This window comes from Thalia democratica, chromosome 5 (assembly GCF_965202585.1).
Source record: "Thalia democratica chromosome 5, ktThaDemo2.hap1.1, whole genome shotgun sequence".
NCBI lineage: Eukaryota > Metazoa > Chordata > Thaliacea > Salpida > Salpidae > Thalia > Thalia democratica.
The window spans coordinates 79,908,295-79,932,826 of NC_139169.1; the positions used below are offsets into that span (position 1 = coordinate 79,908,295).

At 26.6% G+C, this 24,532-nt stretch overlaps 12 non-coding genes across 12 annotated transcripts; 6 read left to right on the forward strand and 6 right to left on the reverse strand.

Annotated features, from left to right (window-relative positions):
* The first annotated feature begins 1,103 nt into the window (after positions 1 to 1,103).
* Trnas-uga (transfer RNA serine (anticodon UGA)) lies at positions 1,104 to 1,185 on the forward strand. The gene has a single exon. It is a non-coding gene; the product is annotated as a tRNA-Ser (tRNA).
* A 329-nt stretch (positions 1,186 to 1,514) lies between these two features.
* On the reverse strand, positions 1,515 to 1,587 carry Trnav-uac (transfer RNA valine (anticodon UAC)). The gene has a single exon. It is a non-coding gene; the product is annotated as a tRNA-Val (tRNA).
* A 1,364-nt stretch (positions 1,588 to 2,951) lies between these two features.
* Positions 2,952 to 3,024, reverse strand: Trnav-aac (transfer RNA valine (anticodon AAC)). The gene has a single exon. It is a non-coding gene; the product is annotated as a tRNA-Val (tRNA).
* Positions 3,025 to 12,558: 9,534 nt separating this feature from the next.
* On the forward strand, positions 12,559 to 12,640 carry Trnas-aga (transfer RNA serine (anticodon AGA)). Its single transcript has one exon. It is a non-coding gene; the product is annotated as a tRNA-Ser (tRNA).
* A 1,844-nt stretch (positions 12,641 to 14,484) lies between these two features.
* Positions 14,485 to 14,557, forward strand: Trnav-uac (transfer RNA valine (anticodon UAC)). The gene has a single exon. It is a non-coding gene; the product is annotated as a tRNA-Val (tRNA).
* Positions 14,558 to 15,451: 894 nt separating this feature from the next.
* On the forward strand, positions 15,452 to 15,524 carry Trnam-cau (transfer RNA methionine (anticodon CAU)). The gene has a single exon. It is a non-coding gene; the product is annotated as a tRNA-Met (tRNA).
* Positions 15,525 to 16,012: 488 nt separating this feature from the next.
* Positions 16,013 to 16,094, forward strand: Trnas-uga (transfer RNA serine (anticodon UGA)). The gene has a single exon. It is a non-coding gene; the product is annotated as a tRNA-Ser (tRNA).
* Positions 16,095 to 16,327: 233 nt separating this feature from the next.
* On the reverse strand, positions 16,328 to 16,417 carry Trnai-uau (transfer RNA isoleucine (anticodon UAU)). Its single transcript is given in 2 exon segments — positions 16,328 to 16,363; positions 16,380 to 16,417. It is a non-coding gene; the product is annotated as a tRNA-Ile (tRNA).
* A 3,835-nt stretch (positions 16,418 to 20,252) lies between these two features.
* Positions 20,253 to 20,342, forward strand: Trnai-uau (transfer RNA isoleucine (anticodon UAU)). The gene is given in 2 exon segments: positions 20,253 to 20,290; positions 20,307 to 20,342. It is a non-coding gene; the product is annotated as a tRNA-Ile (tRNA).
* Positions 20,343 to 20,575: 233 nt separating this feature from the next.
* On the reverse strand, positions 20,576 to 20,657 carry Trnas-uga (transfer RNA serine (anticodon UGA)). Its single transcript has one exon. It is a non-coding gene; the product is annotated as a tRNA-Ser (tRNA).
* Positions 20,658 to 22,936: 2,279 nt separating this feature from the next.
* Trnam-cau (transfer RNA methionine (anticodon CAU)) lies at positions 22,937 to 23,009 on the reverse strand. Its single transcript has one exon. It is a non-coding gene; the product is annotated as a tRNA-Met (tRNA).
* A 1,137-nt stretch (positions 23,010 to 24,146) lies between these two features.
* Positions 24,147 to 24,219, reverse strand: Trnav-cac (transfer RNA valine (anticodon CAC)). The gene has a single exon. It is a non-coding gene; the product is annotated as a tRNA-Val (tRNA).
* Positions 24,220 to 24,532: the final 313 nt, after the last annotated feature.

The window sequence follows — 24,532 nt, forward strand, 5'->3', positions numbered from 1 at the left end:
CAATTGTCACAAAAAAATTAATCTAAAAAATTTAAAAAAAAAAATCAATTCTTTTAAGCTAATTTGAAACAAAAATTTAAAGTAATAAACAATTAATTAGCTTAATTAAGTTTATACAAGCTAAATTATTTTAGTTTAATGACTTTTTTACTCATAAATGAAAACTCAATTGAGGTTATAGTTTATTTGCCATTAAATTTTTCGAATATAAAACAAGGAGAAATTGAAATTCATTGATTAGAATTAAAATAATGTAAGTAAAAATGTAATTAAAACAAATAAACTTCTTAAAAATGTAGACCATACTTCATAAACAAAACAAAATGAAAACTGTCTACTATGAATAAAATTTCATTATAGTACTAAAAAATAAACAAATAAATAAATCTATAATACTTTAGAGATGAAACAATATGAAACTTAAAAGATAAAAAAAGGTTTAAAAAAAAATTTCAAGGTTTATTTGGAAATTGTTTTTAAATTCAGTTACAAAAAACTCTTTAAAATTTTAAGCATGTCAATTGTACAAAAGTTGAAAAATAAAAATCTTCAAGATTTTAAGTTACATATAATATAAAAATATATAATTTTAATTATTACGCAATAACAGGAATTTGCTTTAGGACGTCATCAACGTGAATCGAAGTCGCCTGTTGACCCGATATAATTTCGAAAACGACGAAATCATCCTTTTGTGACGTCATGATTCGGTTTTCCGGTGACGCGAACGTTGTGAGGTCACTTTGATCCAATTGTGACGTCATCATGTCTGTCCTGTCGAGCATCCTTTGAAGTTTTTGTTCGCATATGAAGTCACGAGATGACGTGGCGATTCTGTTTGAAAAAAATTTAAAATTAACTTCACTGAACAATACTCTCTAAATAAATTAATTAATAGAAAAACTTGTAAAACTTTGGGAAATATCCAACAAAATTATTTTCAAATTTTTTTAGATAAATATGTCGGTGGAAACTAAAAGTCGTAAAATTTACTTGAACTTGCAAATAATTGTTGAATTATTTAGTCAAGCTTCCATGTCGACTACCACATTTCAAGGTACTTAAACCTTTTTATAAACGCTTTTATCATCACCATGACAGCAGCTGCGATGGCCGAGTGGTTAAGGCGATGGACTTGAAATCCATTGGGGTTTCCCCGCGTAGGTTCAAATCCTGCTCGCAGCGCTTTGTTTTTTGTTAACTTGATTATTTACATGCAGTTTTTACTTGTATGTATAAATGAATGAGTAAATTATTAGTAAAACAGACGGGTTTTACTTTATACATTTGCAAATTTTAATTTTTTTTCTTAAAGTGAGAACAGAAGTTTTAATGAGTAGTGAAAAGGGGCAAAATTTGTATGTGAATTAGTTTCCAAAAAATATTAAACTTGGTGATGTCAAATATTGAAATAACTAAAACTCAATTTTTTTAATAAGTTTTGTATAAATTTACTCGTAATCAAGTGTGGAAATACTATTAGAGAAAGTTACAACACTAAAATTATTAAAAAAAGGTTCCAGCGGGGCTCGAACCCGCGACCTTCTGCGTGTAAAGCAGACGTGATAACCGCTACACTATGGAACCTATTAAACCCGTAATTACAGTTGTATTTATATATAGAATTTACACAACAATGAAATTTAGTAAGTAAATGCTAGTTGTTCAAACACCAAATATTTCAAACTAGCCTTTAATGTGAATAACCTCAAAAACGTTTTTAGCTAAAAACCTGTGCATCCAAAAGTGTTAAATTAAGTTTAAAAATATGAAATAGAAAACTAAAAAGTAAATGAAATAACAATCAGTTTTTAAACAATTTTAACTATTTAAAACAGAGAATAAAAAAACAAACTGTAATATGCAATTAAACAGACTAGTACTAGTACTTTTTTTACTGCAATGATTTTATTCAAATTCCTTTTTGTGTTTAAAGTAATTTGACAAAACTTAAGTACAAAAATTTTTTATGACAACAAAAAGCTCAAACTTTTTTTAACTAGCACATAAGTTATATTTTAAATTAAAACTAGTGATAGCTTTTGTGTTTAATTTTTATGGTTATAAATAACAAAATTAAAATTATTTGTAAAATTTTTGTTGTTTATGAACAGAATTACTAATTTTAGTCACTTTATGCATCTACGAAGAGTTTATTTTTACAGGGTTGCTACTCATTTTTTCCATTTTTTTTCCAAGTTTTCCAAATTTCTTCCAGGTTTTTAAAAGCACACATTTTTGGGTCTATTTTTAGTCTAAAGTTAAGTTTAAGGTAAGAAACTGTGTTAATTAGTATAAAAAATTCAAAAGATACTGTAAAGCTACTTTAAATGCTTTTTTAATAAAAAAAAAATTGATGATGACAATTTTTTTTATCTAATAATAGATTTTTTGAGTCAAACTGAAATTTAACTACTGAACATGTGAAAATTGTTAAAGTTCCAGGTTTTTTTCAAAACTTCTCAAATTCCAGATTTTTTCAGGTTTCCAGTTAAAGTGGTAACCCTGATTTATATCAATAATTTAAAAAAATATTATATAAACAAAAACCAAAGATTTGTTTGATCTATAATAAAAGAAATATAAAATATTTACCTGGTAGTATTTCTAGTTTCTTTTAAAATTTTCAGAATTTCTCCGTTATTTTGTTTACTCTTTATCAAATCACTTTTAATATCTCCTTTGAAATTTTGCTGTAAATAAAATATGAGTTTATTTTATGAAAATGACTAGCTGTTTCTCAAAGCGTGCACGAAAACCAGCTATTTATTGTGTTATTAAAGAGAAAAGGTGTAAAGTAAAAAGTTTGTATTTAATAACCTAATTTACGCTCATTTTTTCAAAGACTTTTTTTACTTTAGTTAAGTTTTTAATGAAGTGTAAAACCTTTGTAAACACAATGTCATACCTAACTTAAATAGTAAAAAAAAAAAACTCAAAATTAACAAAAATGTTTCCGCCCGGGCTCGAACCGGGCACCTTTCGCGTGTTAGGCGAACGTGATAACCGCTACACTACGGAAACCTTGTGATGAGGGCAAGTTTTATCAAATTATAAAGCATCGTGACGTAATAAAGCAGCTATAATGAATTTTGTTTGAAGTTGACTTTAACTTGGAATAGATTTAAATATATTTCATTAGAAAAATTAGTTTCCAAAGTAAATTTTTTGCATGTAATACTTATGAACAAACATTAAAAGGTTTATTATATTACTTTGATTATAAAATGTTTTAATCTTTAAAATTAATGTTTTAATTAATCAATTAATGTTTTTTTAGATAAAAAATTAAATTTTTTAGATTAGGTTGTTATGTAGTTTTCAAAGCACGTTTATTCATGTGTAATTTTATTTGAAAGAATTTGAGTATATATATTTAAAATTTATATAAAAAATACTAAACTAACAGTTTAAACTTGCACCTGAAGTTAATAAAATGTATTGTAAAGACCATTACAAAAAAAAATTAAGTAAAGTAGAAATTGTTATGAATAAATTAGTAAAATTTGAAATGAGTAAGTAGTAATGAATTATTTTTAGTTAATAAACTAAGTAGTTACATTGAAAATATAAGTAAAGTTTATATAAGTTCTACAGTTAGTTTATAAAGTATCAAATTTTATCAATCTACAAGGTAACTAGTTCTGAAAAGTTATAACTATGGTCTTGCTTAAACATTTTTTTTTACTTGAATGAAGTTTTATTGGTTTTGCTTTACACATAAAACTGCAAATGTAAAAATTGTACAGTATTATAACTCTTAGAAGCATTTAAAACAACATACAATAATATCTTAATAAATTAATAGATACTTATGACCGTTAAAATACCTTAGCAAATTATTTTTACCTCTATGTTTTTTAATAGTTAAAAATGCTGCTAAAGCATTTAACTTTTAAATAAACAAAACCATTTCTTTTGTAAGTATTATAAAATAGCTAAAAACTTAACTAAACAATTTTAGTAATAAGAGTAAAATTACCAACAACAGATAATCGAAATGTAAATTTAATAGCAGATATAAAAGTTTATACTTAAGAGTAATTATTTGCATAATTGGGTAACTTTCAAAAAATAAGTATTCTTAAAGAAAACTGTACTAAGTGCATATAATTATGTAACTTATTAAAAACTTTATATCTAAATATGAATTAGTTTAATTGTTTTTTATATGTTCGTTTAAAAGTTAAGAGTATTTAATACAGTTAAATGTACATTGATACCTTTCGTAGTTACTTTTACTTAAGTAGCTTTATCTGACTAAATTATTTTTATCTTAAAATTTTTCAGCATAATTATTTTGTAAAATGTATTGAGGTTTAAATTGTTATATGGTTTAAGTACACAATTTCAAAAAGTATTCATAAAAAAACTTCAAACATTTTCTTGACAATGCAAAAATAAATGATTCATGTGCTTACTAATGCAATCAAAAAGAGATGCATCAAATACTGTTGACATACTTAAACCAAAGCATATTTTTAAGCGTATAAGTATATAAACATCTTTATGCGTATAAGTATATAATAAAACATTTTTTCTACAATGCCAAAGTATGTTTTGTTGTATAATGATATGCTATTTTGTCCAAATATATAGACTAAAAGTGTTTTTTTTTTAATTTAGAGTAATTAAAAAAAACTAATATTTAAGTATTTAAGCAGAATTTGAAAACTCTTATTTAAACGTAATAAAATATTCAACATTGATTTGAAAACTTATAATAATACAAAATTTTTAATTAAACTATTTTACAACAGAATCTGAATAATTTTTTCTTCTCTTTATATATGTCAATAATTTCCAGCTATCAAAATAATGTTGAGTTTGTTTTAAAAAGTTAAGATTACCTTTTTTGTGAGTTCGGTTGAATATATTTAAAATTATTTAGCTTAACAATGTACATATGCTTTGTATAACTAGTTAGCTATACTTTATGTGCAGTTTTGGTTTGGTAAACACTTATACATATATATGTAAACATCGTGAATAAATCAAAATAATAAAAGTTATTATAGCTTATGGTTTTTAATTTATAAAATTTTAACTGTTATAATGAAAAACTAAGAAATTTAATTAGTTATGATGTTGTAAAACTTTAAAGGAAACACTTTTTTGCTAATGAAGTTAAAAAATAAATTTTTAATTAAACAATAACTTTATTTAACAAACTTCAGTTTTTAATTAACTGGTACATCATAATAAGTAAATTACATTTGTTACAAACAACTTTTTTAAACATTTTTCTAAATAACAAAATTAACCATAGTCAAAAATATTTGCATTTTTGATTTCAATTCAAATTTATTTAAAAAAATTAGACTAAAAAAAAATAGCAATTAAATAAATCAGTCAGAAAATAATTTTTTAATTCAATTTGCCTATCGCTCTGCGGATTCTGTGTCGTCAAAGTTATTTACTTGTGACGTCATAACACATCCAAAAATATTGTCATGATTTATAACAAATAAATTTAAAGTTGTTTATTTACTGGAATTAAGCAAAATTATTACGTGTATTGAGGATAGTTGCCTAATTGTACTGAATTACAAAAAATAAAGTTAGTTTGAAAGTACACAAGGTAAAATTTAATAACGCCATGATGATGAATGGTGAATTTAAAGTTTAATTGCTTTTCTTAGTTGCTGAGGGATAATTAATGAAAGATTGCATTTTGCACGCCAGTTGTGTGCGAAATAATCATTGTGATGTCATATTGCAAGTTGAAATTTTAACTGCTACAAAACTAAGCACAAAAAATAAATTGTTAACTTTATTTTAAACTTAATTGATTAAGATAAGTTATGAGAATTAATTACGTTTATCATTAAAAAATGCAACCAAATGCAAGATTTTGTTTTATAACAATATTATTCATAGTTAAAAAATTTAAAATTTGTTTTAGTATACAAAACAAATTGAAGGTAAAAAAAGAATCTTAATTGAATAAACCAATAAAAACTTATTTTTTTAAAATTCAAAGCTTGAATTTTATTCAAAACAAAACAAACAAACTCAATTAAATACAATAACAGTATGCAGTTAAAATAATTATATCTAATTAAATAAACAAACCAAACCTGAATCAAATATAATAAGAGTTAAGTTTATTTATATTTAATTGAATATACAAACCCAGTCACTATCGAATATAATAACAGTGTCTGCTGCAGTCAAATTAATTCCAAGACCTCCGGCTCTAGTTGAAAGAAGAAAAATGAAAATATTTCTGTCTTTGTTGAAAGAATCCACCTGATGAAAAATACCTTAATTTTTTTAAATTTTGTTACAATATCTAATTTTAATTTTACAAACGGTTTTATTTTCATTGTACATAATCACATGTATGTATGTACTTTTGTTCCAATTATTTATCATTAGAAAATCTTGGATTAAGAAATATATAAAATTAAAAACACAGGGCTTCATTTGTTTTATAAATATTAACATATTTAAAAACAGATGTTTCAATTTAAACTTTAATTTTTGACCACTTAACTAAGCTGTTAATGATAGAAAAATCTATATAAAAGCAATAAATATAAATTTTTTTGTAAACTATTTTATAGTATAACAATCAATCAAACAAACCAAAACAAATCTGTCATCTGGATTAGTGCTTCCATCAAATCTTACGTAATTGTAACTTCTCAGATCTAAAAATTCCTCTAAAACATCTAAAATACGGGTCATTTAACTGAATATAAGTACCTAAAAAAGACATATAATAAAGTAAGATATTCCTCCAAAATGTCTTAATTCGTATCATATGGCTTAATATAACTACTTAAAAGTATTAAAAAGTTTTCAAAAGTGTTTATTATTGTTAGTAAAATACTGTTTAATTGGTTTAAATAATTTATTTGTTGTAAATTAATCACACACTATTAATGTGAGCAAGTATTTCAAAATATTCAGAACACGATTTAAAAACCTAATCAATATTTAAAGTTTTAAATATTTAAAACTTTATATAAACAAACATTTCAAACTTTGTGTCCTTGTTGTTTAAGAACTGGAAGCATTCGATCCAATAACATAAATTTTCCACTATTTTCAACTATACCATCGTCTATCTAAAAAATAAATTAAAAAGCTTTTTGACTAGACAAACTACTATATCAAATCATATAAGCATATTTACTAACTGTAAATAAAATCTTTGGTTTCAATAAAATTTATTAAACGCAATATTAAATTAACATAATGCCATACAAAACTTAATTAAAACTATGTAGTTTTTTTTTTAATAAAACATAGGTTCTACATCTACAGGATTCAGAGTCCTGTGTGCTAATCATTACACCATAGGACCGCACGCTGAAACGATGTTAACAGCGTTTATACAGCTAATACAACGCGCTCGCGAATTTACGGCATGTATGACGTAACAATGCTATAAATTTACGCGCTTGTCGAAATTTACAAGTAACTCGTTGGTCTAGGGGTACGATTCTCGCTTTGGGAGTGAGAGGTCCCGGGTTCAAATCCCGGATAAGCCCGTTTTGTTTATTTTTATTAAAACGAAAAGTTTAATTACAAAGTGTACTTCATATTAAAAGAATTAATTAAAAAACACATTAATAATCACTTATCAAAAATTTTGAGTGGATGCAAAACACAACAACTTAGGGTTATAACAAAAACATAAAAAAAAACAATATACATATATATTGGCCTTAAAGCTTTTATTCTAAAACATAAACTTGCTAATAATTAGTGATGTACCGAACCCACAATTTCGGGTCCAGCCGGACCCAGATTCGGACTTTTTTTTCAAATTAGGATCCGGTCGGAACCGGATCCGGACATTTTTTTAAAATTAGAATCCGGCCGGAACCGGATCCGGGTTGTTTTTTCAAATTAGGATCCGGCCGGAACCGGACCCGGATATTTTTTTCAAAACAAGATCTGGCCGGATCCGGATATCAGACAAAAATGGCAATATCCGGCTGGATCCGGACCCGGATAGTGAGTCTACTTTCAAACTAGCAGGGTTACAACTGTTTAAGTCAAAAAAAACTAGCAAGAGTCAGGGTTCTCACCAAAATTTCAGATAGAAAATCTAGGGAAAAAAAAACAAAAATCTAGGGGAAAATTATCAGAAAAATAAGTCTAAAATAAAAGAAATCTGTAGTATTTTAATTTTATTCTAGTTTTTGAACTTTGCATTTTTTATCTTGAAACTTTAAAATAGAAATATACTTTATAAAAAAAATTATGTTATATTATATATATATATATCATAAAAATCGGTCCAGCACTAAAAAAAAGTAAAATCTAGAGAAATCTAGGGATATGGAAACCCTGTAAAGTGAGTACAAACTAGCCTGAATCAGTATGAGGTTTTTAAAAACTGAAAAAAATAATTTAATCTAATAATAAGTAGATAAGCTAGCCACAAAATTGACCAATTTTAGGTAATATTTACAAACAACAATCTGAATTCAAGTTCTTGAACAAAATTAACTAGAAAATCACAAAATATTGAAAACTGGATTAGCTCAAACGCATTCAAAATCTAAAAGAAAACTGGCCTGAGTTTTCAAAAAATCTTAAAACTAGCCTGAGTTTTTATAAAATACTAAACTAGCTGAGGCAGCCTAAGGTTTTCAAAAATTCCCAAAAATTTTTAAATTAGCAAGGTTGCCACTGTTTAAGTCAAAAAACTAGCTAGAGTGAGTATAAACTAGTCTGAGTCAGAATGAGGTTTTTAAAAACTGAAAAAAATACTTTAATCTAATAATAAGTAGAACAGCTAGCCATAAGGTTGACAACTTGGTAGTGAAATTTTTAATTTTACAACATAGGTAAAGAGTTGCATTTCTGAAATGTTTATTTCATAGTTTAAATGTAAATTAGTCACGTGTACAAAATGAGCCAATCGCGGTAGGTGTTTAACTTTAACTGACGAAAATGACTCTTTTTAATTTACTTTTGTTTTTGGGTTTGTTTTTGAAAAAATACTTTTTTGTATGCTCTTTTTTAATAACTAGATCCGAATCGGCCGGATATCTGTTAGGATCCGGCCGGACCCGGACTTTTTATCAAATTAGGATCCGGCCGGAACCGAACTTTTTTTTCAAATTAGAATCCGGCCGGAACCGGATCAGGATTTTTTTTTTCAAATTAGGATCCGGCCGGAACCGGACCAGCATATTTTTTTCAAATCAAGATCCGGCCGGATCCGGATATCAGACAAAAACGGCAATATCCGGTCGAATCCGGACCCGGATAGTGAGTCCGGTACATCACTACTAATAATTCATCATTATTTTTCAATGAAAATGAAATAAAATAATACAAATAGTAAAAATTACTAATAATTCATCATTACTATTTAATGAATATGATATTAAGTAAATAATAAAACTTACTAATAATTCATCATTATTTTTCAACGGATAGGATATCAAGTAAGGATGGTTGCAACACTTTCTTAATGTCATCATCATGTTATGTTCAGATAAGTTAATTACTTAATTACCGAGATTTAATTCCGTTTGTTTCTTAGGGGTATCTGTTAAAAATAAATTAATCAAATGTTCTGATTGGTTTTTAATTTATTGCCAGAATTTTATTTGTGTTACAACAGTATCTGTTTATTTTGTTTACGTTTATATTAAGTATATTAGTGTTTGTTTAAAAATAAAATTGATATTTGTTTTTAGGACTTTATTATTTATGTTTAAAATTTGCTATTTGGCATTAAAATATTAGTTACTGATTTTAGATTATTATTGATTGATTATTTATTTAGTTAGTTAATATTGATTTTCAAAGTTTAAATATATGAAATTTAAATATAATTATTTTATTTATGTTAATATATGTACTAAAAATTTTAGTGTTTGTTTATTAAATGTTAATTTCTGATTTTACAATAGTACTTTTTTTTTTTAGTGTAAGTATTGGTTTTATAAATATAACTTTTTGTTTTTGAATGTATTAATAAATGTAATATTTGTTTTTAGAATTTTACTATTTAATTTTAAAGTTTAAACATCTCTTTCTAATATCTCTTTCTATTTGTGTTTAAAATGTTAATATTTGTTTTTAATAAACTGATATTGATTTAGTTAAGTTTAAATATATGTTTCTAAAATTTTAGTATGATTTCTTAATTTTAATACCTGTAGAAAAATGATAGTGATGGGTTTTAATATGTCAGTTTTTGTGTTTAAAATGTTGGTGCTTGTTTTTAGAATGATTATATTTGTTTTTTAAATTAGAGAAGTTGTTTATGAAATGTTAGTGTTTACTGATAAATTTTTATATTTAAGTTAAAACCTTAGCATTTGTTTTTAAAATGTTATTGTTCAGTTTTAAGATGGTAGTATCTGTTTTTAATATTTTTTAATTGTGAGTTTATTCTTTCAAGAATTTATTTTTTAAGTTTCGGTCAAAAACTTCGTCAGTGCTTAAATAAATCTAAAAATAAAATAAAAACAAATTTGTGTTCTTATTACATATTTTTTTTCTTAAAATCAAAACATGTATATTTTTTATTTATTATAAAAAGGTTAGTAATTGTTTTAGAACGTTTTTAACTAACTATCATTTCTTTATAACACTTGATTGCAGTTACTTAGCTTATTCATTTTTACTAGATATTGTGTTAATTTGTGTAAAATTTTCAGATAAATAAACCGTTTATAAAGTTATTAAGTTCTTTTAGTGCAACTAAATTATTAAGTAAAACAGTCATTATGTTAAGAAAAACTAGTGTTCGTATGGTATAACTTTTTCTTATTAAAACAAAAATTAGTTACCATAAATAAAATTAAAAGTTTGATTTTAAAAAAATTGTTAACTATAACTTTAGCAAAAATAAAAAAACACACATTAATCCATTTATTTTGATAGTTTAATCTAAAAATATAATATCAAATAAATATCAAATACCTTTTTGTACTGCACTCCTATTCCTCTTTTTTGATTTTACTTCGCAATTTTTGATGCTCAAAAACTGAAATTTATATCTATTTATAACTAAAAATTTCAGTTCTTTTTTTCATTATAAAAAGTTTAATCTTTTTCAATTAAAAGTTATAAAAAGTAGTTCAACATAACTTTAGAATTAATGAATATAATAGCAAGAGAATTTAAATAAAGCAAACACTTATCCAGAATCAACAAAAATTTTAAGTTTAGTTTTTGTATATTTAATATTTTAAATACCTGATATAGTTTTACCCAAAAGTTTTTTTTTATTTAGACAACCATCGAATTTGAAAATTTTATACAAATATAGAAACTACCACTTTAAAACTAAAATACATAAAAAAAATATTATATTGTTCAAAATAAAATTAACAGAGAGTAGGTCGTAATCTGACATCATAGTGCTGTATGACGTAATCAGTATGACGTCATAATTGTAATCTATGTTCTGCATTCGCATGAACTTTCTCATCAGGTGAGCTCTTTCGACACTTTCTCCGTTGTACTGGATCAATGGGAGCTAAAAATTAAGAAAATAATATTTAATTTGAATATTAACATTTCTTTTTAGACTTAAACTAACTTTCAACATCACTGGGAGCTAAAAACGTATTTTTATTTTCAAATTTTTTTATATTTTTTCTTTATTGGCATCACTGGAAGCTACTATAATTAATATCAATAAACACTTAAATATTTTTCAACAAACTACCCCTAACACCACAGGTAACTGTAATAAAAATGATCAATTAACTTATTTTAATTGTTATCATTTAAATATATTGTTTCATTATAATTTTTTTTACGTTTTCTCCGTTGTAAAGCATTACTAATAGCTAATATACAGAAAAATAACAAAAACTACATACTATACGTTAATTTTTTTTCATGAATATAAATTTTGTTAAATCATCATTTTTTTGTTAATATATAAAAATTACAAATCAACTACAACTGTAGATTAGTGACTTTGCTAATAGAAACTGAATCAAACAAATTTGTAAACAAATTGATGTCTATGGCTTTTAAAATATGGTAAGCTTTGAAACTAATATAATTTTTTTAGTACTTAAACAGTTTTTGTGTTATTTTTACCTTTATTTAAAAAGTGACTTGGCATAATAATAAGTTAAAGCCGACTTAAATAAAATTTATTAAGTTTAAAATGTAAGAAGGTTAACTATACAAACTTTATTGTCAGTAAATCATATAAGTTTACTAAGTAAGTATTACTTTAATAACAGCATTGAAAACAGTGTATATTATTTTTTTAGATGCATATTATAAATTATTTAATTGCACTGTTATAAGTATCATTTAACTATCTATCAATATAAGTAACTGAACATAGTTTCAAGTTATAAAAGAGCTATAGCAGTACTTAAAAGATATGAGTGTAGTAAGTGGTACTGTCTAAATATAATTCAATTGTTACGTCATAAAAGTAGTGGAATGCACAAACACAAGTATATCAACTTCTTACTTATTAGCTCTAAAAGCATGATATTTACAAGGTATTCACTTGCATTTAAAAGCATATGATATTTACTTTACTCTTGTAATCTACGAACAGCAGCAAGATTATATAAACGCTTATATTTGCCTCCATTGCAAGTCGTTGTGGCCGAGTGGTTAAGGCGATTGACTAGAAATCAATTGGGCTCTGCCCGCGCAGGTTCGAATCCTGCCGACGACGCTTTTTTTGTCGTATTAACTTCAGAATTTACAGAATAAGTTGTTAAACTTACTTTGCTAAGGTTAAGCCTAATAGTTAAATGTGACTTTTTTGTACTAACTTTTTGAAACTGCCATTTAAGCTGTTTAAAATATAATAACTGCAAGTTTATTAATTGCTGAAATTCATAACATATTAAATTATTATCAAACATTTTGTAACTTTGATTATTATCTAATTTCTGTCATGTGGGCAGTAGTGAAAATGTGTTTTGAAAACCTTGTTGGAAAAGTAAAGCTTAATTTACGTAATATTAAAAAGTAAAGCAAAATTGAAAGGACACTTTTAGTTTATTTAATTTGCCATCTTACCAGATTCTACGTTAATAATAAGAAATTTAGTATGTATATACTATTCTATTTCAAAATCATTTTAAAACGCAAGATTTTTATAATTCTTTAGAAGTTTGAATTGACCGTGTTTTGTAAGTAAAGGTTGAATTACGCGAAAATTTCTCTGTAGTCAAACCGTTGCTTAGCATTATATGTATATATTTGCTTGTATCATCACCATTTCATCAGCTGCGATGGCCGAGTGGTTAAAACGATGGACTTTAAATCCATTGGGGCCTCCCCGCGTAGGTTCAAATCCTGCTTGCAGCGTTTTGTTTTTTAATTAAAAGATTAAAATTTCTTTAAGCACTATGTACTATTATCTAGGATGAAATAAAATTATTAATATAATAGGAGTTTTTAACTTCATACAATATTCAAAGTTATCCTTTAAAAATACTTTTAATTATTTAACTATGCAAAAATGTTTGATAGAACACCTAAAAAAATGAAGAAATCTTTCAGTTTTGATTAAAGTATAAATAATTGCTTAAATATTTTTTAACAATTACTAGTTGTTATATATTAAAAATAGCAACAGTTATTACTCTCTCTTATAAGTCCGTATATAGTGTATCTGAAATGAATAAAGATAATTTTTTAAAGAATTAATTACAAAGAAAATTAAATAAACTACATTTAGAACAAAATAGATAAATAAAGAAAGTACATATTATGTTTTAAAAACTTTTGATATAAAAACAAAACTATAAGCGATTCCATGTTAATAAATCCTTACAACTGAAATGATTAATTTCTTAAGGTTTTTTGTTGTAGTGTTAGTATTTTTGTTTAAACGGTATTGTAGCTAGAATTATTATTTACTAATTAAAAACTATTTAAATTAACCTTGAGTTAAAAAACAATACTTCTTATCTAGCACCTGTGTTAATTTTGAAACTTACAATCGCTTACAAACTTAAAATGCGTTAATATGTATAAACAATTTTAATGGTCGGTTAAAAAGTATTAAATTTTCGAAAAGCTTCTATTTTTACGCTGTTTAGATAGGTTTTATTTATCTTTGGGTTGGTTTAGTGGTTTTTACTAATGCTATAATGATTATTAACAAACAATCTATAACTATTCAAAAATGTAAACTTAAGCGTTTGCTAACAAAGACCCGAGCGAAACAAGTTCACTGTAAAATATAATGATAACAAATTAAACAGCAATCTTTCTTCATTACACTAACACATGTTTCTGTGTATTAACGGGTTAACACACTTCAACTGAGCTATGAAAATCTGAAAAAAATCGGTTAACCCGTTAACACATAGTAACATGTGTTAGTGTAATAAAAAATGAATAGTTTAATTTGTTATTATTAAATAGTTTATATTCATGATAACAAAATTAATTAATAGCTTTGTCTATAGATTTCTATTTAATATAACATTCAGATGTTTTTCTGAATGTCTTGAATAGTGAAATTAGTTTTATGAACGAAGTACTATATATGTGGGTTCAACAGGTTCCATAGTATAGCCGTTATCAGGTCTGCTTTACACGCAGAAGGTCGCGGGTTCAAGCCCCGCTGGAACCTTTTTGTTTAAAGGAAAATACTATTAGAGTTAATTTTTATAGGTTCTACATTGCTTATTTACCCATAAACTATGTTAGTTCCATATACTTTAAAAAATTAAAATACCTAACAACCTTTTCAAGTATAAAAGTTGGGGCTCAGAGATTTTGCTAGTTTTAAGCTACGCATGCAAGATCACTGTAAGAGTTGTCTTTCATATTTTTATAACAAGTAATCAATTGAACTCATGCATGTAGCAGTCAAACTTTTTAGTTTCCTTAAAAACTATTGTACTTAAATCTTTCAATTATTTGAAAATATGGTTAAAATATTTCATTCAGTTTGTTTTTAAAAAGTAAAAGGTCAGAAACATACACAAAGAACAGTTAAATAATTTTCAACTGCTGATTCCAATGGTAATATATATCATTAAATATTTTTAAGAAACAAGATATTGATAAGCTTTGTTAATTTGATAAAGCAAAACAAATCATTACTTAAGCCTAAATTTTAAACTCTAATACTAAATGCGTTTAGTAAAAACACAGGGCTAACATTTTGTTTTCTTAATTATTTTTTGGAATAAGACTGCAATAGTATATATCTTACTTTTTTAACCAAAATTTTTCTTTTTAGTTCCAAACAAAAGTTTAACTTGATAAATTTAAAAATATTCACAGGTTATATTAAGATTACTTTTAGTTGTAAAACAACAAAAAAAATTTACTTTCGTAAGTCGACTGGGCAAACCTTTTGAGATTTTTTGGTAAATGCATACCAGTTAAAGATTTGATAATATTCTGAGTTTAAATCTCGGTCGTGTCTTGTTTTTCATATTGTCAAACTAATTTGTATTATTACGTCATAAACGTTAGCAAAACTCAATATAAACGCAATATTATTGATTTTATCGTAGCCTCGATGGCGCAGTAGGCAGCGCGTGAGTCTCATAATCTCAAGGTCGTGAGTTCGATCCTCACTCGAGGCACGCTTTTATTTTTCATTCTAGTTAAACTGGCTACGCTAAATATTTGTTATATAAAAATTAAAAACAGTAAATGCTATAAGTGTTTCATTTACTTAATTTAAACATTTTATAACATTTAAGTATTATAGGCATGTTTTTATTATAATAAAGTAAATACATTTTAAAACATATAAATAAAGCTGTTTGTCAATATACGGTTGTTTACCAGATTGGTCAATTGTAAACTTCCAAGTTAAAAATGTATGATCAAAACTTAACAAACTAATATACATAATAATAGATGAATTGTTTGAGTATAACTTCTTGTAAAAATTAATTGAGTAACATTCATAAATTCCCAGTATTATTTAACATTTAAAGCAAAAAAAAACGTTAACAATATTTGTATAATACAGGTTAAAAAAACTTACCTTGTGTTTTTATCAAAGTTTAAACACACAATTGTTGCTTAGAAATATATAAACGCTGCTATCATCACCATGACAACAGCTGCGATGGCCGAGTGGTTAAGGCGATGGACTTGAAATCCATTGGGGTCTCCCCGCGTAGGTTCAAATTCTGCTCGCAGCGTCTACTTTTTAATTGAGTGATTAGTTTAGAACTTTAGACGTTTTATTTTTATAATGCAAAACCTAAAAAAGAACTCATACTTTGTCTAACTTGTATTATGTGCAACAAAATTAAATTAAAATACAAATTCTCATGCTGTTTTAGTAAACTGTTTTAAAGGTTACAAAAGAAACTATACCTTTTATAACAGCTCAAAACATATGTTCTACACTTTTCAGTAAAATATCAAAAAGTGCTCCTGGTGAGGCTCGAACTCACAACCTCCGCATTTCTCCGATACTATCATATAAGTACGGCGCGCTAACCGATTGCGCCACAGGAGCTACGCACGCAGCTAGGCAACCACTAGGTTTAAATCATACCTTGTATGAATAAACAGTTATTGATTCTAATGCAATGTAAACATGTGGTTATAATGTTATGAGATACTTTAACTGTTAAAAGTTGCTTATCATTGTTTTTAAAACATAAATGTATCAGTATCACATGTTAGTAATAATTTTTATTTTATATATAATAAACAAATGCATTCTTAAATTTGTACTTGATACTAGCAGTTTTATATATATATATATACACTAAAAGTTATATCTCATATACGGAACAGTCTTACAAGCATATTATTTTTACATAATCAAATAAATAAATAAATATATATATATATATATATAATTTATTGAAATGACGATTTAAAAAATACTAGAACATATGTTTCATAAAGACAAAAAAGATTGTCTTTAATCTTCAGCCAGTTCAAATTTAAAATAAAAAGCACTTTGGTAAACAAAAATGCAAATTTTTACAAAAAAACAAAAACAATATGACGTAAGAATTGAACATTATACATTACAGATATTCAGTACAAAAATCGATCTACCATCTAACTAATCAAACAACTAAAATTAACGAAAACAACAGTTAATTGACTATAAACTACTTCAAAATTTGTTCCAGTATTTTTAAAATCGTCATTTCAATAAATTATTTAAAAGCCCTTCAAGTGGGCTCAGTAAAAGGTGTTCAAGTTTGAATATTAGCCTTATTATATATATATATATAAAATATTGGCTGAGGACGCGTATTAAACGCAGAAACAGCTGTACCAAGCAAAAGTTTATTTTGTGTATGTTATTTCTATATATATATATATATATATATATATATATATAAAATAAGGTAAATGTTTAAACGTAAACACTTTCAACTGAGCCCACTTGAAGGGCTTTTAAATAATTTATTCAAATGGCGATTTTAAAAATTCTGGAACATATGTTTCACAAAGCTTTAATTTTTCATAAAGCTTTGATCATCAGCCAGTTAAATTCAAAATACAAAGCACTGTACTAAACAAAGATACAAAAGTTATGCAAAAAAACAAAAAACAGTATGACGTAATATTGTACATTACAAATATTCAGTACAAAAATCGATCTACCTTCTAACTAATTAAACAACTAAAATTTACGAAAACAACAGTTAATTGACTATAAAATGCTTCAAAATTTGTTGTGTTTTAAACGAAGCTTTTTTATATGTCGACAAGACGATATAAATTCGCTTCGCTTATTTAAACAACCTTCCTTTTTTAACGCATACATAACGGCTGTTGATTCTTTTAAGCACAGCCTACAAACAGGGTTGTTACCATCTGCATTAAGCGCAAAAACATTGATTTTAAATTAACTTGGGAGGTGATAAAAAGAGCACAGCCAATAGCAGATGGTAACAACCCTGTTTGTAGGCTGTGCTTAAAAGAATCAACAGCCGTTATGTATGCGTTAAAAAAGGAAGGTTGTTTAAATAAGCGAAGCGAATTCATATCGTCTTGTCGACATATAAAAAAGCTTCTTTTAAAACACAACAAATTTTGAAGCATTTTATAGTCAATTAACTGTTGTTTTCGTAAATTTTAGTTGTTTAATTAGTTAGAAGGTAGATCGATTTTTGTACTGAATATTTGTAATGTACAATATTACGTCATACTGTTTTTTGTTTTTTTGCATAACTTTTGTATCTTTGTTTAGTACAGTGCTTTGTATTTTGAATTTAACTGGCTGATGATCAAAGCTTTATGAAAAATTAAAGCTTTGTGAAACATATGTTCCAGAATTTTTAAAATCGCCATTTGAATAAATTATATATATATATATATATATGTACATATATGTATAGAAAATAATGTGATAATTCAAACTTAATCACTTTCAACAGAGCCCACATGAAGGGCTTTTAAATAATTTATTAGGAAAATACGATTTTAATAATTTCAGAACATATGTTTCATAAAAAAAACATGACAAAAAAGATTGTCTTTAATCTTCAGATGGTTCAATTTAAAATAAAATGCAAATTTTTTTGAATTTTTAATTATTTAAATATATATACATTTAATTATATATTATACAACAGTTTTACACTGTTGTTTCATATATGAAATATTTCTAACTTATATATGAAACAGTTCTATAAAACTGCTATTTATTACATAATTAATACTTAGCTCTAATTCAACTTGTCCAGAAGTATTGACTAAAACTTAAAATGTAACTAACAGTATATATATATATATAATAATTACTGTAATGTAGGGGTAGGCAGTACACCACATTTTTTTGGTCATATTGTAAGATTCATTCAAGTCCATATGATTTGGATGTGTTTTTGCTTCACTAAGAAGAATCTAAAAAAATAAATTATAGGTTGAAACATATGTTGGTACAATAAAGGAAGATTACTGTATAATTTGTTTATATATATATATATATAGTCCTGCATGCCAAACATGAAACAACTTATGTTGGCACACAATCGAAAGATGTTAGACACGCAGGGCAAAGAGAGGCGAATGTGTGACTGCAAAAAACAAGAATGCCCGGTAAATGGAAGTTGCCTAATGGAAAATATTATATATAAAGCGACAGTTATAACTGAAAACCAAACCAAGTTTTATGTTGGCTCGACTGGACTATCGTTCAAGAATCGCTACACAAAGCACAAGTACAGCTTCAAACACGAAAAACATAAAAATACGACAACTTTATCGCAGTACATTTGGAAACTGAAAAATAACGAAGCTAATTTTAAAATTCAGTGTGTAATATTAACAAGAACGAAAAATAAATATAGCTTAAAAAACGGATGTAAATTGTGCAATGCGGAAAAAATTGATATTTTAAAAGTTAATAAATCTGAATCTCTAAACAAAAGAAACGAATTACAAACTGGCTGCATACATTATCGTAAACAAATTATCTAAAAACTCTGTTAATAATTTTGTCTAAAATCAACTATCTATTCTATTATTACGTAATACATAATTTTGTATAACTTTATTGCTGTACTTAGAAGTTTGATTTTCATTGAATAAAACTTGGCTGAAGACGCGTATTAAACGCAGAAACATCTGTCCCAAGCAAAATTTTAATTTGTATGTTTTACTTCTATATCTTTTTTTTCATATAATCTTTTTTTGTATATATATTTATTGTTAGTTATTTTTAAAGTTTTGGTCAATTATCCTGGAAAAGTTGAATTGGAGCTAAATATAAAATTATGTAATAAATAACAGTTTTATAGAACTGTTTCATGTATAAGATAGAAATATTTCATATATGAAACAACAGTATAAATCAAAAAAAAATTCGCTTTTTATTTCAAATTAAACCATCTGAAGATAAAAAAAAAATCTTTTTTTGTCTTTATGAAACATATGTTCTGAAATTATTAAAATTGAATTTTCATAATAAATTATTTAAAAGCTATTCAAGTGGGCTCTGTTGAAAAATATTAAGTTTGAATTATCACATTATTTTTTTATGTATATATATATTAATTTTCATTTATTTGGTTATGTAAAAATAATATGCTTGTAAGACTGTTCCGTATATGAGATATAACTTTTAGTGTATATATATATATATAAAACTGCTAGTATCAAGTACAAATTTAAGAATGCATTTGTTTATTATATATAAAATAAAAATTATTACTAACATGTGATACTGATACATTTATGTTTTAAAAACAATGATAAGTAACTTTTAACAGTTAAAGTATCTCATAACATTATAACCACATGTTTACATTGCATTAGAATCAATAACTGTTTATTCATACAAGGTATGATTTAAACCTAGTGGTTGCCTAGCTGCGTGCGTAGCTCCTGTGGCGCAATCGGTTAGCGCGCCGTACTTATATGATAGTATCGGAGAAATGCGGAGGTTGTGAGTTCGAGCCTCACCAGGAGCACTTTTTGATATTTTACTGAAAAGTGTAGAACATATGTTTTGAGCTGTTATAAAAGGTATAGTTTCTTTTGTAACCTTTAAAACAGTTTACTAAAACAGCATGAGAATTTATATTTTAATTTAATTTTGTTGCACATAATACAAGTTAGACAAAGTATGAGTTCTTTTTTAGGTTTTGCATTATAAAAATAAAACGTCTAAAGTTCTAAACTAATCACTCAATTAAAAAGTAGACGCTGCGAGCAGAATTTGAACCTACGCGGGGAGACCCCAATGGATTTCAAGTCCATCGCCTTAACCACTCGGCCATCGCAGCTGTTGTCATGGTGATGATAGCAGCGTTTATATATTTCTAAGCAACAATTGTGTGTTTAAACTAGTGATGTACCGGACCCACAATTTCGGGTCCGGCCGAACCCGGATCCGGACTTTTTTTTCAAGTTAGAATCCGGCCGGATCCGGACCCGGACTTTTTTTTCAAATTAGAATCCGGCCGGATCCGGACCCGGACTTTTTTTTCAAATTAGAATCCGGCCGGAACCGGATCCGGACTTTTTTTTCAAATTAGAATCCGGCCGGATCCGGATATCAGACAAAAATGGCAATATCCGGCCGGACCCGGATAGTGAGTCCGCTACATCACTAGTGTAAACTAGCCTGAGTCAGAATGAGGTTTTTGAAAACTGGAAAAAAAGAACTTTAATCTAATAATAAGTAGAACAGCTAGCCACAAGGTTTACAAATTTAGTTGTTATTTACAATTAAAAATCTGAAATCAAGTTCTTGAACAAAATACACTAGAAAATTACCTAATATTGAAAACTGGATCAGCTCAAACTCATTCAAAATTTAAAAGAAAACTGGCCTGAGTTTTTATAAAAAATTAAACTAGCCTGAGGCAGTCCAAGATTTTCTAAAATTCCCAAAAATTTTGAAACTAGCAGGGTTGCCACTGTTTAAGTCAATAAAACTAGCTAGAGTGAGTATAAACAAGCCTGAGTCAGAATGAGGTTTTTAAAAACTGAAAAAATTACTTTAATCTAATAATCAGTAGAACAGCTAGCAAAGGTTGACAATTTGGTAGTAAAGTTGTGGACTGATTGTGTACACTTAACTTATTAGTACTACCCATCATAATTAAATCCTACCTTATTTAATTAATATCTAACATATACTAAATTCTAACTGAGACTACTTTCTATAATCAGACACGACAGTTTTGAGTGATGAATCTTTTATATAAAACACAACAAGAAATACTAGCATATGCAAAATTATTAATTACTTTGGTAACACTTTAAAAACTGGAAGCTATTTAAATCTATATCAAAAGGCTTAAAACAATAAACTAAAAATTAAAGAAAACTTTTAGTAAAGAAGAAACTGTAAAATTTTTTATAAACTATTAAACTATAAACCTGGCTTAAATATTTAAACAATTAAACACCAGTTGAAATATTCACTTTTAAAACAAAAACTACTTACAATAAGCATTAACAAAAATGTTCAAGATATTTTGTTGCTTCAAGCTGCACACCAAACTAACTAACTGCTTACATATAAACTGCCTATCATGTTCGGATGTTTTGTTGCATCAGTATTTAGTTTGAAACATTTTGTCATATGATTCTCATTGGCTCGTACATTTAACCGTATTAAATCTAAATATTCTCTGAGCTCAACTTTAAACAATAAATAATGCAAGTATTCATTTTAAAGTTTTCAATTTTACAACATATGTAAAGAGTTGCATTTATAAAATGTTTATTTCATAGTTTAAATGTAAACAAATTTAAATTAGTCACGTGTACAAAATGAGCCAATCACGGTAGGTGTTTAATTTCAACTGACGAAAATGATTCTTATTAATTTACACAGGGTTTGTTTTTGAAAAAATACTTTTCAGTATGCTCTTTTTTACTAACTAGATCCGGGTCCGGCCGGATCTCTGTTAGGATCCGGCCGGACCCGGATCCGGACTTTATTTTCAAATTAGAATCCGGCCGGAACCGGACCCGGACTTTTTTTTCAAATTAGAATCCGGCCGGAACCGGATCCGGACTTTTTTTTCAAATTAGAGTCCGGCCGGATCCGGATATCAGACAAAAATGGCAATATCCGGCCGGACCCGGACCCGGATAGTGAGTCCGGTACATCACTAGTTTAAACTTTGATAAAAACACAAGGTAAGTTTTTTTAACCTGTATTATACAAATATTGTTAACGTTTTTTTTGCTTTAAATGTTAAATAATACTGGGAATTTATGAATCTTACTCAATTAATTTTTACAAGAAGTTATACTCAAACAATTCATCTATTATTATGTATATTAGTTTGTTAAGTTTTGATCATACATTTTTAACTTGGAAGTTTACAATTGACCAATCTGGTAAACAACCGTATATTGACAAACAGCTTTATTTATATGTTTTAAAATGTATTTACTTTATTATAATAAAAACATGCCTATAATACTTAAATGTTATAAAATGTTTAAATTAAGTAAATGAAACACTTATAGCATTTACTGTTTTTAATTTTTATATAACAAATATTTAGCGTAGCCAGTTTAACTAGAATGAAAAATAAAACCGTGCCTCGAGTGAGGATCGAACTCACGACCTTGAGATTATGAGACTCACGCGCTGCCTACTGCGCCATCGAGGCTACGATAAAATCAATAATATTGCGTTTATATTGAGTTTTGCTAACGTTTATGACGTAATAATACAAATTAGTTTGACAATATGAAAAACAAGACACGACCGAGATTTAAACTCAGAATATTATCAAATCTTTAACTGGTATGCATTTACCAAAAAATCTCAAAAGGTTTGCCCAGTCGACTTACGAAAGTAAATTTTTTTTGTTGTTTTACAACTAAAAGTAATCTTAATATAACCTGTGAATATTTTTAAATTTATCAAGTTAAACTTTTGTTTGGAACTAAAAAGAAAAATTTTGGTTAAAAAAGTAAGATATATACTATTGCAGTCTTATTCCAAAAAATAATTAAGAAAACAAAATGTTAGCCCTGTGTTTTTACTAAACGCATTTAGTATTAGGGTTTAAAATTTAGGCTTTAGTAATAATTTTGTTTTGCTTTATAGTATCAAACCAACAAAGCTTATCAATATCTTGTTTCTTATAAACTTTAATGATGCATAATACCATCAAAAACAGTAGTTGAAAATTATTTAACTGTTCTTTGTGTATGTTTCTAACCTTTTACTTTTCAAAACCAAACTGAATGAAATATTTTAACCATATTTTCAAATAATTGAAAGATTTAAGTACAATAGTTTTTAAGGAAATCAAAAATTTTGACTGCTACATGCATGAGTTCAATCAACAAAATTGGCGAAAGTCTGCAGAACAAGTCCGGACTTTCGTTTGCCGTGAGACAAGCTCAAATTAAACAAAAGGGTTGATCATGCCAATTCGATCATCAGACCACAGGTTTCGGTAGACTGAGACCGGTTTCGTCCTTATTAAGTTGGTCCAATAAGGACGAAACCGGTCTCAGTCTACCGAAACCTGTGGTCTGATGATCGAATTGGCATGATCAACCCTTTTGCATGAGTTCAATTGATTACTTGTTATAAAAATATGAAAGAGAACTCTTACAGTAATCTTGCATCCGTAGCTTAAACTAGCTAAATCTTTGAGCCCCAACTTTTATACTTTAAAAGGTTGTTAGGTATTTTAATCTTTTAAAATATATGGAACTAACATAGTTTATGGGTAAATAAGCAATGTAGAACCTCTAGAAATTAACCTAATAATATTTTCCTTTGAATAAAAAGGTTCCAGCGGGGCTCGAACCCGCGACCTTCTGCGTGTGAAGCAGACGTGATAACCGCTACACTATGGAACCTGTTGAACCCATATATAGTACTGCGTTTATAAAACTAATCTCACTAATCAAGACATTCAGAAAAATATCTGAATGTTATGTCAAATAGAAATCTATAGACAAATCTATTAATTAATTTTGTTATCATGAATATAAACTATTTAATAATAACAATTTAAACTATTTTTTTTTATTACACTAACACATGTTACTATGTGTTAACGGGTTAACCGATTTTTTCTAGATTTTCATAGCTCAGTTGAAGTGTGTTAACCCGTTAATACACAGAAACATGTGTTAGTGTAATAAAGAAAGAATGCTGTTTAATTTGTTA